The following is a 12,992-nucleotide window of genomic DNA, read 5'->3' as shown; positions in this document are numbered from 1 at the left end:
TAACCTTTTCCCAGTTTAATAACAAAGCCTCCCTTATATAATCTCTTCTTAAAAGCTGCCAGTGATGGAGCGCCACAATTTCTGGAGGCAAGCGGTTCCATTGATTCATTATTCTAACTGTCAGAAAATTTATGCTTAGTTCTAAGTTAGTTCTCTCCTTGGTTAGTTTCCATCCATTGTTTCTTGCCTTGCCTTCTGGTGTTCTGGAAAATAGATTGTGCAACAGCAAGAAGCTGAGTTCAACGCAGAGATGTTATTGACTTTCTTTTTTTAAAAATTTCCTTTGTTTTAATATATTTTAGACTGTGTTTGTTAAAAAGCTACACCGTGTACGGGCTCTGGGAAGTCGGGGGGGGGGGGAAGGGAGGTGGGGTCTTAGGGGGGAGGGGGGATATATAGTATGTGCTAGATTTTAAAGTAACACGATTGCACTTGTATACTGTTGCTCTTTAATTCCAGTGTAAAAATAGGACAAGCTGAATATATTGATAGATAGTAGAAATACACCGAAGGAAGGAGTAGAGGGAAAGAAGAAAGAGGGGTAGAGAGGGTGGGAGAGAGGATTGGAGGGAGGGTGAGAAGGAAGGGAGGGAGTGTATTGGGAGAGAGGAGTGATAGAGGGGGAGGGGAAGTAGGGTAGAGGGGAATGTTGGAGGGAAGAAGGAAAGTTGGAGGGGGGCGAAAGAAAGGGTGTATGGAAGGTTGAAGTGGTACATTGGGTTTGTATTTTGGGGGGTATTGTTGACAAGAGGAATGGCTGTGTTTATTGTTTAATGTTATATGGCCCCGGTTATGCACAGTATATATGTGACCGTACGAAATGAAAATGGAAAATAAAACACATTTACAACGAAAATAGATTGATCCCCTGTTCTTTGTGGCATTCCCTCAAATATTGCAACACTGCTAGCATGTCATCCCAGTCCTTCTTTTTTTGCGAGACAAGACATACCCAATTCCTCCAACCGTTTTTCAGGTATTTTATCCTCTAGTCCCCTAATCATTTTTATTGCTTTTTAGAGTCACAACATCTTTTTTATATCATGTCAACCAAAATTGTCAGAAGGTCGCAAAAGATTATCACATGACACCAGGACACTGCAATCATCATAAATATGAGCCAGGTGCCACGTATCCAAATTTGTGACAGTGGGGATATTGCAACGGTCATAACTGTGAAAAATGGTCGTAAATCACTTTCAGTGCCATTGTAAATTTGAATAGTTACTAAATGATGGTTGAGGACTACCTGTATTTCTCAGAAATGCATTTATTCATTTATTAAATTTATAGGCCACCCAATCCCGGAGGACTCCGGGCGGCTTACAACGAAAGAATAAAAAAGAAAAGCAAAATAAATAAAAAAAATAGTTTAAAATACACAACACACATACGTTCTAATCGGGGCTGGACCTTAACACTAAGGTCAACAGCCCCAGGCCTGCTGGAACAGCCAGGTTTTAATGGCTTTCCTGAAGGCCATGAGGGTGGGTGAGGTCCGGCCCTCTGGGGGTAGCTGATTCCACAGGGTCGGAGCAGCCACAGAGAAGGCTCTCCTCCGGGGGTCCGCCAGCCAGAGAGAACGCATCGTCGGAGGGAACGCACTGTCGCTGATCATTCGTTTCCTTAACGGTGATCATAACACATGTAGATTACTGACCAAACATGGTGACTTTAAGTTGACTTAAAACTAAAGAACAGAGTTCAATTAAGAAAGAAGCTGTCAAAAAGAGAATGAATTAAGGCAGAAGACACCTTTCCCCAGAGAACTTGGTGATTCTTCCAAACAGCCATGGAAGAAACTAGACTTCCAGGACAGCCCATAATGATGTCCTCATGGTGACTGAACAAGATCAGAGAAGCCATTAGCAGCAAGAATATCTTCTTTACACAATGAAAGGGTTTGTGAAGAATCCAAGCAATTATAAGAACATCCCAGTGGTGGGTTTCAAAAATTGTTCGAACCTACTCTGTGGGTGTGGCCTCCTTTGTGGGAGTGGCTTGCTGCCCATGTGACCGGATGGGAGTGGCTTGCCGCCCATGTGACCGGATATGAAGATGCCGACGACACTTGTCAGAACCACCTTAAATTACCGCACACACAGCACTGGCATGCATAAGAATAGGATGTAAACTTGCTTTTTAAAAGGCATCTTTGGTTTGCGTTAAAACAACTTCAACACACGCAATGTTCTGATTGCACCACAAACGCAGTAGTCATCCTTACCTTTCACAGAGGCACTGAGTTTTATAAATAGGAGCATGATAGTGTAGAATAATCATATCCAAGGACCAGTGGTGGGTTTCAAAAAAATTGGGAACCTCTTCTGTAGGTGTGGCCTGCTTTCCGGGTCCACTGGTGGAACCTCTTCTAACCGGTTCGGTAGATTTGACAAACCGGTTCTACCGAATAGGTGCGAACTGGTAGGAACCCACCTCTGGAACATACGTTATCAGTGTTATTGCTATGCAAAAAAAAAACGGCAAGCTCATTAAGATGAACAACAATTATTACGATATTCTAAACAGGAAACCAAACAAGGAGACTGTTAGGCCACTAGGCAACTGAAGTACTAACAGGGGCGGCTTAAAGTGCTCAAGGAAATTTCAGAGAAACGGAAATGATTATTTGCTTTTGTCTCTTCTACAGTGTATGTTGGGCTGACGCCTGAATTTGAGCTGCTAGAGGCAATAAGATCCCCTCATGGATTGTGATTAGTTTTATTTCATTGGGGAGATATAAGTCCAGTACAATATTATGTATACATCCGTTTCATATTTGGTAGAAATCTGTCATTTTTTCTCTCCAAATCCTGATAATTTTTGTGCTTAACTACTTGCTTGACAAAATTACATAGTTTCTTATAAAGATAGCAATAGCAATAGCAGTTAGACTTATATACCGCTTCATAGGGCTTTCAGCCCTCTCTAAGCGGTTTACAGAGTCAGCATATTGCCCCCAGCAACAATCTGGGTCCTCATTTTACCCACCTCGGAAGGATGGAAGGCTGAGTCAACCCTGAGCCGCTGAGATTTGAACCGCCGAACTGAAGTAGCCTGCAGTGCTGCATTTAACCACTGCACCAGGTGATATATTTCTCTATTTTGTTTCTCCAACATTTTTTTTAAAAAACCTGGAAGTTGAAGTCTACGGGACTTAAAGTCGCCAAGGTTGAGAAACACTGTTCTAATGCGATACAAACTGCATTTCTTTTCTGTCGAGTCAATGAACAAAAGGGGAGCATCTTTCACCCCTTTGCTAATTTTATTTTAAGCAGAGAACTATTGCACAGTCCTTGCTGCGCATGAAGTCAAAATACTATTGCTGATACTCATACCGTAGGTTTCTAGTTGGATAAAAAACTGACTTTGAGAAGTACTTTCTAATAACTGCACTCTCTGTGCTTATGAGTCAGAAATACTTCTTTATTCTAAGAACCTGGAACAGATTTGACTCTTGTGTCTCTTGATGCAAATGGAAACCAAAGAAAGGAGGAACAGAAACAACTATTTGATATACTTGTGCAAGTTCTTGACTATCAGAAAAAAAAATATATCTTTGGAATGTCTATAGAAAAACGTGAGGGTAATTCAGGGGTGGGTTTCTCGCCCCGTTCCAACCGGATCGGTTGGAACGAGGCCGGCGGCGTCCTCGCGCACGCACGCGGCGTCCTCGCGCACGCACGCGGCGTCCTCGCGCACGCACGCAGCGCGCGCATGCGTACTAGCGTCTGCGCAATGCTCCAGCTGCTCCTGGAGGATCGCGCAGGCGTTCTGCGCATGCGTGGAAAGCGCAAAATTCAAAAAAACCGGGTAAGGAGCGGGCGCGGGTGTGCCGGCGCGCGCGGGCGCGGGGGGGGGGGCTTCGCCGTTCCCGGAAGTTACTTACTTCCGGGTTCGGCGACCAACCGGATCGCAGGGACTGGTGCGAACCGGTCGAAACCCACCCCTGGGGTAATTTCAACCTTATAAATATTCTACCAACATTCCCAGATTGACTAACGTTTCTGTGTGAATCGTTTCTCTTTTCCTTTAGAAATATTTTTAGGAAATGTTTAGACAAAAGGTACACTGTAGCCAGAGAAAAACTATGACAGAATGAGTAACATGCAAGAGAAACCAAAGCATGACTACATCATGGAGAAATCTCATTTGTCGCGCAGCAGAAGGGAGAACAAGAATACCACTCATTTAAATGGAGTTGAAATCAGATATCTGCCCGTTTTTGGTATAAAACTATGACGGGGGAGGGGAGGACACAGAAAAGGAAAGTTGACTGAAGAGTCATTAATGACTAAAGGCTTTGATGGCAGATAGCACACTTGCCACCTTCTACGCCCCAATCTATTATTTTTGTGTACTTCCGTACACACATAGAGATATAACAAAGAACATTAAGAGATCCTGAAAGATGAAGACATTTATTATTACATAATCACTTTGCTCGTTTTCTTATGCTGCAGTGGGTAACTTGATGAAGGGTACATATCCTTGCTCATTTCCCAGTTTGGTATGTGTTGTGGCCCAGCAGGAGCCGTTGGAGCTGCCACCAGACTCCGACAGCGAGGGGCCCTATGAGTCGGCTCTGGAGGATGTGGAGGACCCTGGACAGGGTTCCAACTCCAAGTAGGGCGCAGAGAGGCTGGTTGGCCACCAGGAGGCACCTGAGCCTTGGACCAGTGGGGAGGAGACAAGGGAGTGTGATCCTGACGTCAGCAGTGAGTTGTTCCTGGATGCCCGGCACCAAAGAGGTAATAGGCATCAGGAACAGTTGTGCAAGTACAGGAGGTAATTGCACTCAGCTGGTGGTCATTAGGCTCCTCTCCAGACTATAAAAGGACTGCTTGTGCACACGCCCCTCTTGCAGAAGTCAACGCAGGAACTAATGTCAGAGAACATTATTGTGAGCTTGGCAGGCTGGATTGCTGCGAAGCCTTATCTGTGCTGGATTGCTGCCCAAGTTTGTCTGTGCCGGTTTGCTGCCAAGGACCTGTCTGTCTGTTAATTAAATGCCGTAACTTATCTTTGGCTCGGAGTGTGTTGGTGTGGGACGAGGGGAGTCAGAACAGGTATGCATGGTAATCTATCAAACAATGCCCTCATGACTTGACTTTATCCGATTGGTTAGTCCCCCTAGGAAATCAATTTGAACAAATCTGACCTCAAGGATAGCAATATCCCAAAAAATTTGAGGGGCTTATATTTCTCTACCACTGAAATCAACATGGCCACTTTTAAGAAAGAAATGGTGAAGGTCCATTTCATCAGTGGTTAAATGCAGCACTGCAGGCTACTTCAGCTGACTGCAGTTCTGCAGTTCGGCTGTTCAAATCTCACCGGCTCAAGGTTGACTCAGCCTTCCATCCTTCCGAGGTGGGTGAAATGAGGAGCCGGATTGTTGTTGGGGGCAATGTGCTGACTCTGTAAACCGCTTAGAGAGGGCTGAAAGCCCTATGAAGCGGTATATAAGTCTAACTGCTATTGCTATTGCTATCAAGACACAATTGAGGGTTTTTTTCCCCACAATATTTAACATCAGTTCTCATGGATTATAGAGACATAGGGGAAAAAATCAAGTTGTTAATGTTTCAGGTGCTCCACTTGTTTTTGTTTGTTTATTTTTGTTTGGAATGGAATGTTTGGAATGTTTATTAACATTTGTAGGCCGCCCTTTTCCCTGAGAGGACTCAGGGCGGCTCACATAAAATCAGGAAAGCCAAACAGCAATTGAAAATGTGTGTATGTGTGTTTTTTGTATGTGGCTGGGGAATTCTGGGAGTTGAAGTCCACACACCTTAAAGCTGTCAAGGTTGAGAAACATTGCTGTAGAAAGAGAGACAAAATAATTCTCCGACTAACCCGTCACCCCAAAGAAAATGAACCTGATTAGAGCCACCATCTCAAAACATTTTATCTGCCAGAAAAAAAGTGGGTGAGGGAACTTTTGCAGATTCAGGAATCCAGATCTGATTCAGTAGCCGTACTGCAAAAGTGATCCTGTGGTGGGCAAAATTGGAAGAAAAAAAAAACAAAACACCCACCAACCCTATGCTAGAGAAATTTGTAACACATTACAAGAACCTGAGGGAAAATGAACTATAGAAAAAAAAATGGTGCTAGAAAACTAGTTTGGTGAATGAATCATCTGCCAGGACTGTAAATGGAGTCCAAGAAAAATGTTAAGGAATTTGTGCAGCTAGGATTGATTCTCATCTACTACATTTTTGTTTATTTACATCAGTGGTGGGTTTCTGCCGGTTCGCACCGGATCGTGAGAACCGGATGGTGAAATTTACCGATCCAGTGAGAGGAAGTTCGACCGGTGGATCCGGAAGTAACTTCCGGAACAGCTGCCCCGGCCCGGTCGCTCCTCGCTCACCCCTGCCCGTTCAGAAGCTGCTCCATCGCTCACTCCCTCTGCCCGCCCGCACTATCCTAGCCCAATTCAGTGTCAAGTCCCATACCTGGGAGTAGAGGTGGTGAACGGAGAAGCATGGAGAGGTCCAGCGGCACAATCCACCAGACAGCAGTGGCAAGCTCAGGAGTTTTCTCCTGGATTCCTCTTTGTCTTGTCTCCTCCGATCTCCCAAAGTTCTTTCCCCAGCGTGTGGTAGCTTTCTACTGGATTCCCCTCTGGTCTTTCCTCCTTCATTCTCCCAAAGTTCTTTCCCCAGCATGTGATAGCTTTTTACTGGATTCCTCTCTGTCATGCCTCCTCCGGTCTCCCAAAGTTCTTTCCCCAGCGTGTGATAGCTTTCTACTGGATTCCTCTCTGTCATGCCTCCTCCGTTCTCCCGAAGTTCTTTCTCCAGAGTGTGATAGCTTTTTATTGGATTCCTCTCTGTCGTGCCTCCTCCGTTCTCCCAAAGTTCTTTCTCCAGAATGTGATAGCTTTCTACTGGATTCCCCTCTGTCTTGCCTCCTCCGTTCTCCCAAAGTTCTTTCTCCAACGTGTGGTAGCTTTCTACTGGATTCCCCTCTGTCTTGCCTCCTCCGTTCTCCCAAAGTTCTTTCTCCAATGTGTGGTAGCTTTTTCTACTGGATTCCCCTCTGTCTTGCCTCCTCCGTTCTCCCAATGTTCTTTCTCCAATGTGTGGTAGCTTTCTACTGGATTCCCCTCTGTCTTGCCTCCTCCGTTCTCCCAAAGTTCTTTCTCCAATGTGTGGTAGCTTTCTACTGGATTCCCCTCTGTCTTGCCTCCTCCGTTCTCCCAATGTTCTTTCCCCAGCGTGTGATAGCTTTCTACTGGATTCCCCTCTGTCGTGCCTCCTCCGGTCTCCCAAAGTTCTTTCCCCAGCGTGTGATAGCTTTCTACTGGATTCCTCTCTGTCTTACCTCCTCCGATCTCCCAAAGTTCTTTCCCCAGCGTGTGATAGCTTTCTACTGGATTCCCCTCTGTCATGCCTCCTCCGTTCTCCCGAAGTTCTTTCTCCAGAGTGTGATAGCTTTTTATTGGATTCCTCTCTGTCGTGCCTCCTCCGTTCTCCCAAAGTTCTTTCTCCAGAATGTGATAGCTTTCTACTGGATTCCCCTCTGTCTTGCCTCCTCCGTTCTCCCAAAGTTCTTTCTCCAACGTGTGGTAGCTTTCTACTGGATTCCCCTCTGTCTTGCCTCCTCCGTTCTCCCAAAGTTCTTTCTCCAATGTGTGGTAGCTTTCTACTGGATTCCCCTCTGTCTTGCCTCCTCCGTTCTCCCAATGTTCTTTCCCCAGCGTGTGATAGCTTTCTACTGGATTCCCCTCTGTCGTGCCTCCTCCGTTCTCCCAAAGTTCTTTCTCCAGAGTGTGATAGCTTTCTACTGGATTCCTCTCTGTCGTGCCTCCTCCAATCTCCCGAAGTTCTTTCTCCAGAGTGTGATAGCTTTTTATTGGATTCCTCTCTGTCGTGCCTCCTCCGTTCTCCAAAAGTTCTTTCCCCAGCGTGTGGTAGCTTTCTACTGGATTCCCCTCTGTCTTGCCTCCTCCGATCTCCCAATGTTCTTTCACCAACATGTAATAGCTTTCTACTGGATTCCTCTGCCTTCTCAGATCTCCCTAATTTCGGCCCTAAATTTCGGCCCTAAATAGGAGGGAGACGGGGGACTCCTTACAGGGTAAGGCTGAGGAGTATGTCCAGTTCTTGGCGGACAAAGTTGCCCGGTTTCGAGCGGACCTGGACTCCACCCCAGTAGATCCAGCCGAGACACAAGGAGAAAACTTGGCAAACCATCTCTGGGTTGAGTTTCAGGAAGTTGCCTCTGGGGATGTGGACAAGGCTATGCGAGCTGTGAGTGCCTCCACCTGCATACTGGACCCGTGTCCCTCCTGGCTGGTTGCCAACAGCAGTGAGGTGACACGAGGCTGGATCCAGGCGGTTGTTACAGCTTCTCTTCGGGAGGGGTACTTTCCCACCGCGCTCAAGACAGCGGTGGTAAGACCCCTCCTGAAGAAGCCGTCTCTGGATCCAGCTGTTCTTAATAACTATCGTCCAGTTTCCAACCTCCCCTTTGTAGGGAAGGTTGTTGAGAAGGTGGTGGCTCTCCAGCTTCAGCGTACCTTGGAGGAAGCTAACTATCTTGACCCCTTCCAGTCTGGCTTCAGACCCGGTTACAGCACAGAAACCGCTTTGGTCGCATTGACTGATGATCTCTGGAGAGCTAGGGATGGAGGCCATGCTTCCATCCTAGTTCTCCTGGACCTCTCAGCGGCTTTCGATACCATCGACCATGGTATCCTTCTGCGACGACTGCGGGAGATAGGGGTGGGCGGCACTGTCTTGCAGTGGTTCTCCTCCTATCTCTCGGACAGGTCGCAGTCGGTGTTAGTGGGGGGGCAGAGATCGTCCCTGAGGCCCTTAACTTATGGGGTGCCGCAGGGGTCGGTCCTATTCCCCCTACTATTTAACATTTACATGAAACCGCTGGGCGAGATCATCCGAAGGCACGGGATAAAATACCACCAATATGCGGACGATACACAGTTGTATCTGTCCGCCCCGTGCCAACTCAATGAAGCGGTGGACGTGATGAACCGGGGACTGGAAGCCGTTAAAGACTGGATGAGAGCAAACAAGCTGATACTCAACCCAGACAAGACCGAGTGGCTGTTGTGTTTCCCTCCCAAAAATTTGACCAACATACCATCGCTCAGGCTGGGGGGGCAAAATTTATACCCCTCAGAAAGGGCCCGCAACTTGGGAGTCCTCCTGGATTCACAGCTAACTTTTGATCACCATCTCTCGGCTGTGACCAGGGGGGCATTTGCCCAGGTTCGCCTGGTGCGCCAGTTGCGGCCCTACCTGAATCGGGAGGCCCTCACAACAGTCACTCGAGCCCTTGTGATCTCTAGGCTGGAATACTGTAATGTGCTCTACATGGGGCTGCCCTTGAAGAGCATCCGAAGACTTCAGCTAGTCCAGAATGCGGCCGCGCGAGTGATTGTGGGCGCACCACGGTTCGCCCACATAACACCGATCCTCCGTGAGCTGCACTGGCTACCTGTTGGTCTTCGGGTGCACTTCAAGGTCTTACTCACCACCTATAAAGCGCTCCATGGTAGTGGATCTGGCTATTTGAGAGACCGCCTTCTGCCAATTACCTCCCTGCGTCCCATCAGATCGCATAGAGTTGGCCTCCTCCGTATTCCATCCGCCAGTCAGTGCCGACTGGCGACTACTCGGAGGAGAGCCTTCTCTGTTGCGGCTCCGACGCTATGGAACAATCTCCCCGTGGAGATTCGTACCCTCACCACCGTCCAGGCCTTCCGCACAGCCCTCAAGAACTGGCTAGCCCGTCAGGCCTGGGGATAAGTCTATTTTCGCCCCTCCCGAATGTTGAGTGAATGTTGAGTTTTATTGTTTAATTTACTTTTGTTCACATTTCTTTTTGTACTGTCCTACACTCCCTTTCCTTTGTGATTGTAAGCCACCCTGAGTCCCCTCAGGGAAAAGGGCGGCCTATAAATAAACAAATCCAAATCCAAATCCAAATCCTTAATCCTCCAGTTGTCTATTTTTGGGAGGTTTTCCCCTCTCTCTCCCCCCCCCACCTTTCATAGGAGTCCCAAAAATTTTTGCCACATGGCTTAGGGGTGGTGGTCATGTGACTGAGTTTGCATGAGTGATGTCAAATTGGCCATACCTGCCTGGTCACATGACTGCCAAGCTTTCTACTGCCACACCCACAAAATAGGCCACACCCACAGAATAGGTTCTAAAAAAAATTGAAACCCACCACTGATTTACATGAAATTCCTTCTTCTTTCAGCTAAATGTCCCTGTGGTAATGGAAGTCCCTTGACCTCTGATGGGTTTCCCCAAGCAGGGGCCTTCCGAAGTACTCAAACCACCCTCAACCAGAAACAGCAATTGGCTCTCTGTGGCGGACATTGGCGCCTAGCACTCTGAAAAACCACAGGGAAAGTCCCGTCCCGTCGATTACAACTGAATCATTCCCCATAACTTTACACAAGGATTTACACTGAATTTCCTGTAACAGTATAGCTCCACCATGTGGCAAACCTATGCAAGGCCGTAGCATGCTCCTGTTCGTAGTTCTTATTAGGACACTGAATCCTGTGGCCTTAAATACAAAAGGCCATTTTGGAGCAACTAAGGGCCCTAATGTAACCCCTTAAAACAGCTTTGCTTTTCCTGGGGGGAAAAAACCTGATCTGGTTTAAAGTTTTTGAGTTTGAGTTTGAAGTTTATTTATATGCCGCCCTTTTCCCTGGGGGGGACTCAGGGCGGCTCACAATCCAAGAGGGAGGGGGAGACAAAACTTTTTAACATATAAGACAATACATAATTTAAAAAAACACAACATTCATATCATTCGGGCGGGTTACAGTCTTAGCCCCAGGCCTGACGGGATAGCCAGATTCTGAGGGCTGTGCGGAAGGTCTGGAGGGTGGTGAGAGTACGAATCTCCACGGGGAGATCGTTCCATAGGGTCGGAGCTGCCACCGAGAAGGCTCTCCTCCCCGTAGTTGCCAGTCGGCATTGACCGGCAGATGGAACTCGGAGGAGGCCTAATCGATGAGATCTAATAGGTCGCGTGGAGTGTGACGTGAGGCTGGAGAAGATGGAAGCTGCAATTTTTCTCCATCTATACTTGATGTGGAAATGTGAGCTCTGGATGTTCCTTGACCAAGAAGGAGCAGGCATCACAAATAACTAATACGAATCCCATCTTGCATACTAAAGTAGCCTCTTTTTTCTTTAAATCTTTTTTTTTCTATCAGAAATAGATTTCAATCAGTTGATCCATTTCTTTCTTTCTCCAATTCTGAGCCAGTTCTGGTTATAAGCTATGGTTCTCCATAATTGGCAGGTAGCAACCCCTCCCTGTTCTGACCCCCCTTGTCCCACACCAACACACACTCCGAGCCAAAGATAACTTACCGCATTTAATTAACAGACAGACAGGTCCTTGTTTTTTCCCACTTTCCAGGGCTAATCCTGTAGGGAAGGCAGGAAGGAAACATTCTGGAGTTGTTTCTAGCCTCATCTTTATTGCCCTGCTTACAGAAACTGCCTCTCCGGTTAACCCTTTTCACATTGTCACAGTTAAGACAAGGCGCCCATCGACCTGAGTGACATTGACTTGGCCACGCCCACATGATCACATGACCACCGAGCCCCGCCTACCCAGCTAGTCATTAGGGCAGAGAACTGGTTGGTAAATTATTTGAATCCCACCAATGAGGAGCAGGCACGTGTGCGGGGCTCCACTTATGTGAGTGGCAGACACCCATATGCCCGCCGCTTGTGCAAATGGAGTTGCATGGCCTCATAGGCTCACCTGCCGCTCACACAGAACCATCCCCTTTCCCAGGGCCGGATTTAGATGAAAAGAGGCCCTAGGCTATTCCACTTATGAGGCCCTTTCACCTCCCATTTTTAAGTTTGTAAATTACATGAGAGACAATAAAATACATCGTTACTGTGATATATATCAATATATATCAATATATATAGCTGGCCTCCCGACGGAGGGTGGCTCTGCTCTGCGGCAAAGGCAGCAAGGCCAGCCGCCTCCCCAGCTGCGCTCAGCTGCCCGGCTCGGCCCCCTCACTCTCACCTGCCTGGCCGCTGGTGGGCTCCACGTTGACGGGGTGGCCAATGTGAGCGGCCGCCCCTCTCGCCCGACCGTCGGTGCTGGGAACGTGGGCGGGCTCCCCAACTGCCGCGGTGCTGGAACGATCTTAACCAATACATTTTTATGTTTGTTTCTTAGTCATATGCGTAGAATTTCTCCTTATTTTCGGTTCAGTGTTTTAGTGTTCACTGTTTTTAGAATAGTGTAATTTTAATTTTGCTAACAATTTGAATGTAGGCCCCTCTTGATCTTGAGGCCCTAGGCTGAAGCCTAGTTAGCCTATAGGAAAATCCTGTTTCTTTCACCAACATGTAATAGCTTCCTATAGGAAACGGCCCTGCCCTTTCCCCCTCCCCCACCGGTCCACCAAGCCGGAAAAGTTGGGGATCACTGATTTAAAAGCATCAAGGGAATTTCCTCCCCGGATAAGTGATTTGTCCTAGATTAGCCTGACCAAATTGCTTTCCTCTTCTCCAGGGGACACTCAGACACAAACCTCCCATTGCAAAAAAAAAGTCTGCATCAGTGATGCATTTCTGCAATTTGAGTAAGCCTTTTTTTTTTTCCAAGCAGAGCCGTGGTGGGTTTCAACATTTTCTAGAACCTCTTCTGTAGGTGTGGCCTGCTTTGTGGGAGTGGCTTGCCAGCCATGTGACCGGGTGGGTGTGGCCAACTTGTAAAATGTGGTGAAACTCACTTAACAATGCTCTTGCTTAGCAACCAAAATGTTGGCTCAGAAACTCTGGCATTTGAAGCACGCAAGTCTTAAAGCTGTCAAGTTACAAGACCCTTCTTGCACCCCTAACCCTTTGGGGAAAAAAACCCCAAGGGTGTTCAAACTTGATAGCTTTAAGACTTGTGGACTTCAACTCCCAGAATTCCTTCTCCAGTCATGTTGGCTCAGGAACTCTGGCATT

The sequence above is a fragment of the Thamnophis sirtalis genome, unplaced genomic scaffold (assembly GCF_051295495.1).
Source record: "Thamnophis sirtalis isolate CommonGarterSnake01/CBP01778 unplaced genomic scaffold, rThaSir2_p1.2 scaffold_3, whole genome shotgun sequence".
NCBI lineage: Eukaryota > Metazoa > Chordata > Lepidosauria > Squamata > Natricidae > Thamnophis > Thamnophis sirtalis.
The sequence above is the reverse complement of the archived record's forward strand: the minus strand, read 5'-3'. Positions refer to the sequence as shown.